The sequence below is a fragment of the Carcharodon carcharias genome, chromosome 29, assembly GCF_017639515.1.
Source record: "Carcharodon carcharias isolate sCarCar2 chromosome 29, sCarCar2.pri, whole genome shotgun sequence".
NCBI lineage: Eukaryota > Metazoa > Chordata > Chondrichthyes > Lamniformes > Lamnidae > Carcharodon > Carcharodon carcharias.
Window position 1 is genome coordinate 13,962,013 of NC_054495.1, and position 7,665 is coordinate 13,969,677.

Genomic DNA, 7,665 nt, shown 5'->3' on the forward strand with positions numbered 1-7,665 from the left:
CATTAACACCATCACCCAGTTCCCAATTTAACATACAAATTTTGAGAAGTACCCAATATCCTCAGTATCTCAATCACGTGAGCAATTCAGATTGCATTATATTTCTCCTGTTGCCGGTTTTTTGAGGAATGTGGAACGTTGGCATTGTTTCAGATCGAAGGCATAAAATGCTGTTAAAGAAATATCGAATTAGATGAACAAGAAAGTTGGTGTTTTCTGAATGTTACTTTTAACATGTGGAAAATTGTGAAGCTTCTGCAGGGATGACTTGCCTTAAATCTGTGTAAGTCTTTATCAGGCCATACAAATGTGCGTGATTCCAAATGACCACATTCCCTGATGGCAGCTCCCCTATCTATTCCCAAGATAGCAAAAATGCCTATGCAATGCACCCTACATATTTGGCGGCGTTTATGTCAAAGTCTGGATTTATTGGAAGTTCAAATTGTTACAAAGCCTTCATTCCTGAGCCACTGGCAAAGCGAATTGGCATGGAAGCTGTAGAAGCAATGAGGCAGTGCACTTCAAACAACTTGCTTTCCTTTATGGTGTGTTCTGTGTCACAATCTCTTTGAAAGTGAAATAATGGTAGCATGTACAGCGATATTAAATACTTATATATGCAACTCTCTAAATTATCACCTTTTTCTCGGTATTGTATATGCATCAAACCTGGTTGTAAACTTGATTTATCGAAATGTGTTTCAGCACGTATTGTTCCACTACAGTGGCTGAAGGCAATCTCTCTCTTCCTGTTTTCAGAGATAAAGTCGATCGAATTCATTGCTCCAGCGGTCGCTGAATTCATAGTAGCCCTCTTCTCATACTTTGTACTATTTTGCTCAAATATGTTATAGAAGCATCACACGGGAGGATCAGGAAAATCAACGCCTTCTCACTGCTATTGTTAATATGTTGAACCTTTGTGGTGGTGCTACTCTTAAATCTGCCTAACGTCTTTATCAATTGGAATCAATGTTTGAGTGTTCATATTCCATGAAGATTGCCACACTCCATCTTGCTAAACTAAACGTTTGCGGTAACATCCATATGCTTTGGATTCCCTAGACTTTCTGAATTTCGGATCGATAACAATTGTGAAGCTTCTCTTTCTGAATCAGGACTCCTTGTCAAACCGAGTGAAACCCATAAACATAGCGTTGCATGAGGCTGCGCTCGTGAAATGCCTCAGCTTCCAATATGGAATGCTTTGCATCATAATGCCTTCTGAATTGTAATACCACTGCAATGTCGGTGTTAATTTGCCAGGTGACTTGCATTCTCTAAATTAGCTAAATAAACTGGACATCGGATATGCATAAAAAATGCTGGAATGTTTGATTTCTAGATAGGTATTATAGGAATTACTATTCCAGTAAAGTGAAGTCCAATCCGCCTCCCATTGTTATCAAAGAAAATGGACAAGAAAGTTAATCCATCGCTCCCTCGGACACTAAAATATTTTTAGCTTTCTTCTCATGTTTGAAGTTCTTATGATTAAATCTTGATTCATCAACCGTTGAAAAAAACACTTGAACTCCCCGAAAATGATAAATAATCCACTCAAATCGCTGTCTTTTACATGTCATTCTGTTGTGGCGCTCAATTCATTGTTATCTTCTAGAAGACAAGCTTTGTATTCCTTCCATCAGACCACTCCCACTGCCTCAGTTATAAACACATTTCTTTGAGTAGCAGTATTACGCCTTCATCGTCGTACCAAATCAGCAATTCTTCCTTATTCCACATTATCACGTCATCATCCTCCACGTGCCTGTTCGGACTGAGTTTGGCAAGAGCCAAATTTTTGAACTATGACCTAACACGTCATAGGCAAAATGTCACCAAAAAATGGTTTCTCCACTAAATTCTACACAATAGTGCTTGCACCTCCAAATATCTGTACTTGATCCATTCGTCTATCCCATTTACAGGTATCACTTATGTATCATCAAGTAGATTACTTCAAGATGCAAAATTCAAATGAACGGTGTAAACAACAGCACCAACGCCACTTCCCAATGTCACCTCTGTTGTTCGTAGGGAGACAACTTTATCAATCATAAAAAATCATGAGGAAAGAGGTCCTCCCATTATTAATTCGGAAGGTCAACGTCAATGAATTTGACCGACGGTCCAAATATTATTCCACATACGTTAATGCCTTCGTCAAGATGACTGACCCCTAAATCTGAGACTGCTTATTCACCAATCCAGAAAGATGTGTTTGCTTCAAGTAACGCAGTTCTGATACTTCATCCCGCCATTTTCGTCAGTGCTGCGTCATTAAAGGGATAAACAATTATTTAAGTATATGTTTTGATTCTGGAATTGAGAATGACCACCACTTTGAAAACAAAGCCGAACTCGGTATGCTGCTTTGGCAAAACGTTGGGGAGATACATATTTAAATCTTGATGAAGATTGCCTTGCTGGAAATTTCCCCATCTCTCTCTCTCTTTGTCTCTCTCTCTCTCTCTTTCTTGCTCTGTCTCTCTCTCTCTCTCTCTCTCTTTCCCTCTCTCTCGCTTTCTCGCACTCTCTCAGCCATGAGGCTGCCTCAAAAATTGCAGTTAGCATTGCATACACAAAGTTACGGCTTTGACTTCTGGCACTTTACCTGGGCAATGAGAGTTGTCAGCTTATTAATGAATAGCCAGAAAATATTGACAACAAACCTATAGTTCAACTCTACTTTGATGAGTTATTAGGCCAGCTCTTGTCCTGTTGAGTTACACAGAGAGAGCTTCAAGCCATTTTGACTTTTTTATTTTAATATAGAAGGATGAATTGCTCCTCAAGGACAGTGGTTCAGTCAGAAATAAAAAAAAGGCAGGAACGTCATCAACAAGAAAGATATTTGAATGCATCTAGGGAACCAAGAGCGATTTATTGACTTAAGTAATGCATGTTACATCACATTGCTGCCAATGCAGCGTTTGATATATTTGACATGTTGGAAATGTTTAGGTATAGTGGCATTCATTTCTGTTAACGTCAACCATCAGGCTAAAGAAGAACTAAGCTTGTACCTAATGTTATTCATAATAAGGTGAATCTTCACGAACTGCTTCAAGCACTGTGAAAATGTCCATTTATCATAAAGTCCTCGAGAGTGAAATTAATAGAGGTAATAAGATCTTTAGGCATAGTTTTTATTTAAGTGACTTTCAGGCGACGAAAGATGAATAGGTTTTAGAAGTTTTTGGAGAGTAAATATTGCAGATTACTTTACTTTATCAGCTACTGAATTCCCAGCTTCAAGATGGGAATAATTGAATTTTAAGTTGGAAAACAGACGGCCAAGTTTTCAAATGTTTTAAATGCAGGATGGCCTTCAATAAGTTGGAAACAATTAATTGGGATATGAAAACTGGAATAAAGCTTTTTAAATCAAGTTGTTCTGAATCCAAGGCAGTGCATTTCAGCTGGGACAGATCGAAAGGGAGGCCCAGCCCAATCGTTTCAGATCCTGGGACTTAGCAATAGCTATGCAATTGGCCCTACACCACGCTTATTTTCAGTTACACTGCCTGCATCACAGTTTACAGATGCAAAAAGGAGTATGGCATCATCAAAAAAGCTCTTTTGATCTTTGTGCACACATCAAAGTAACATATTGTATCAAATGCTTAAAACATCGCCTCACTTCCAGCTAATTTTCAGCTCCTTAATTCTGCCTCATATGTTTCTCAACCGCTGGAAGTCATTGCATATCCAAGCGTTCCCTGTCCTTAATGACTGCTCTGTTATAACTTGCCCTTAATTTTAATGGCTCCAAATCAAAAGCTCCTCAAACAGCGTATGCAAGATATTTCTATTAGGGATTCGGAATGTTCTGTCCTTATGCTAATTCATATGAATTTCGGTTATAACATCCACATTCGTGAATCAGAAGCCTTTGGTTTATCAAAGGAAAGCCATGCGAACAGCAATGCACGACGCTACGCTGCTCAGGACTCCCAGTTTTCATCAAATCCTTATGGTTTTCACAATATCGATTAAATTACTTTACTAGTAACAGGTATTCTAATGTCTGATGCAAGGTTGACTGGGATTCAGCACTCTCTAAGTCAAGTAGATTTACCTGTGCATTCTAATCGCATCATATATGACTTTACTAGTAACAGGTATTCTAATGTCTGATGCAAGGTTGACTGGGATTCAACACTCTCTAAGTCAAGTAGATCTACCTGTGCATTCTAATCGCATCATATATGGATTTTTGACTGAATTATTGAGATTTATAAACAAAAAATAAATCTGCTTTACTATTACAGAGGGATGAAATCCTCCTTAGCTCCCTCTTCCTGATAATTGCAGAACATCCCATTTTCTCTTCAGGCTTCCACGTGTGTGGAAATATGATTCGATATCTCATCTAAAGTTCTGTGTTATTACCCTCACCTGAGCCAGCATTACCAAGGAAAAACAGGAACCTGGCGTCTGGGGCCCTTCTAAATACAACATCAAACTTAATTCCATAGATTCCAAGATTGCTGTTGCCGCTGCAGTCGATGTCTCTGTTTCTAGGAACTCCAAACTTCAACTCCTTCTATCCTTGTATCTCTTTTGAAATCATACTAAAATGCTTAGTGACAAACTCGCAAAATATGAAATATTATGCTGCTGTTAAATAGGTAAGCAATTCTCACTGTTGCACAATAAATATATGTTCATGTTTCAATGTTTCATTCTTATGCTCCTGACATATTTGACAGCGGACATTTCATTGCAATATCACCCATCCAGTTGGACCATTAGCATCACCAGCATTGTTTACTTTTCAAGTTCATGCACTGATAGCTAAGATATTCTGAAATGTTCCAAAGCTCTTCCCAATTTATGCTCTGATTTTCAAAAACATTCTGTAAATTACAATAATACACACTTATGTTGGCGATACCCAGCTGTACGTCACGTCCATCTCTCTCTACTTCATCATGGCTTCTTATTTGGGAGAATACTTGCCTTCATCCGATGCTGACAAGGAGAAATTTCATCCAATTAGTTATTAGGAGGAGAAAACACATTGTCTTTGGCCTCCAGCACAAACAATATTCGAGATACTGGGTCGTCATTGTTGAAAGGCACTCATAGATCAGTTTGAAACAGATTGCTCGTCAACTGCTTTTTATGCCCTTGCTTTTATAAGGAAATTTCTGGCCTTGCCGTCGTCCTTCTCCTTCACCTCTTAAAAGGTGAAAAAAGGCAAAAAATATCTTTCCCTGTTCATGAAATGTTGATGAGCAATTAACACCGAAACAAAAGCGGGATATAGCCTTGGCAAGACTTCTCACTGCATAAGGTAATATTGAATTTAGGGAGGGTTCACCAAAATTATTCACAACCCCATTCGTAGCCATATCTCTCTTCCGCCTGGACTTTCACAGAAATGTACCGCAACGTTCCTGCCTTACACTCCTGGCACTTTTTTTCAGTCCTGTGAGTGTTAACAGCTTCTGATCAAAAATACTAAATTCCTTTACAGCATAAATCCTCACCACTTTACTGGATTTATTTTAATCAGTTCATTTTATCTGTGTCATTTGTTTTTCAAACGATGGCAGCAGGAGCCTTTCCAAGGGTTCAAAATCCTGTTGACTGTTGTTCTCTATATTGCCCTGAATTTTAATAGTGCTAAGTCAAGCACTGCTCAAGTAACTTATCCTAAAGAAGTGATTTCGGAATTCTGAAAGTTACGACTTCCTTGTAATTCGATTGTCTTTAAGCTTTGAAGCCTGTATTATTGACCTGTATACATTTCAAATGTAAGAGTGAACCCAAATGATCAGAAGGGTATGAGCCACGCTGGGCAAGCGTCCATCTCCCCAAAGGTGTTTTCTGTTTCACAATCCCTGTTATATTATTTACAGGCAAACTTTGCTGCTATGTTGACTTGCTTCCAATTCATTTTGCTATGCATTCTCTCCTCATCAAATGTGGATTTTTGAATATTTTTTCAGTTGATGCTATTGGAGCTCAATATGATTAGAGATAATTGGACCACTGCCAACCGCCCCTGTTTCCGATAATTGCAGACCGTCCAATTCCCCTCCAGGCTCGAAAGTTCGCTGTATTAATAATTTCTACCTTATCTCAAGACCAGCACTATTATTCTCAAATGAGCCAGTTCCATCACGGATACGCAAACACTTCATCCCAAGTGCAAAATTGAACCAAAGACTCTGTTGTTGCTTCTCCCATAGATATCCTTCTTCCTTCTAATTCCAGGCATCACACCCTAATAACTATTTTAACTCACATACTTTCATACTAAAGTGTTCATTTAAATGTCACAAAATGTTATATTGCTCTATATAAAGAATTTTCCATTATTCACGGTTAAAAGATGCTCCTTCTTCATTACGCTCGAAGTTGAATTATGCAACTGTCGCCTCTTTGCCCACCCAGATGTTACACAAATATCACCAGCATAGGTTTCATTTCTATTCCATGCAGCTTTATTCAAATGCCTCCGACTTTCGAAACTTGTTCCAAACCCTTATCTGATTTATGGTCTGCTAATAAATTTAGCCGTCACTTCATCAACATTTTGACAATTTACGTCTTACATCACTTTCGGCTCTCTGCTGCATCACTGCTTCCCATTTGGAGCAGGAGTTTCATACATTGGACATTGAACGCAGAAATGTTCTGTTTTTTTTTTCATTTGGAAGAGTAAAAGCCTTACTTTTGATCTCCAACGCAGAAACTATTCCAGTTACTGGAATGTGATTTGCCAAGGTGACAAATGCATAATATTGAAGCAGTTTGCTTACCGGCTTTATTTAATGCATCTGTTTATTTTTTTAAACGAATTTCAGTGCCCTTACCTCCTCCCATCTTATTTAATTCTAGATGAATGAAAAGGATATTAAAAGTATTTTCCCCAACATTTATTTTCAGATGATATATTAGCACAATGTCAAAAGCAGAAACAAACATGGGAAATCACTTTCACGTTCTGCTGTGTTCTGTCAAAATATTCCTGAAGAGAGTTCGGAAAAGCTAATGGCTCAGCAATGGGAATCATACCTGATATTTATTTTCACGGACAAATCTGGATGGATGCCTAGCTCACTCGCTTCATATTCTGGGACATTGCAATCGTTATGCAATTAATCCTAAATAGCCGTTGTATGGGCTTGGAATGCATGAGACACAATCAAATATTTATCATCGTAAAAATAACCTTATGGCATTTTTGGAACTGTTCTTTCAATTGGAGTGTGCAGATAAAGATAACAATTTAATTAACAGCATAAATCTTCAACTAAATATGAGTTTAAATCCTTTTATTAAAATAAGTGCCCTCTATCTTTCAAACGATTGCATTCGGAGGGTGTCCTAGAGATAAAAGGTCCTAACTGCTTCTGCTTTCTCGGCTGTCCTGAATTTGACTGGTGTTAAATCATGCACTGCTCAGATCGTATATCCTAGACACATGTTTGCGAGATTCAGAATTTTTGGGTTTCTGGCCATTCATGTGCATTTCGGGTAGGACTCCTGCATTGTTGAAGCACATGGCTTTTGGAATATGGAATTGAACCACACGAGCTGAAGGGCATGAAACGGCTGGTCAAAATTGACGTTTCAATGATTTGTTTTCTATTTCACAATCGCTGTTAAAGCCTATTATTGCTATCCTATATTGTTGTTTCA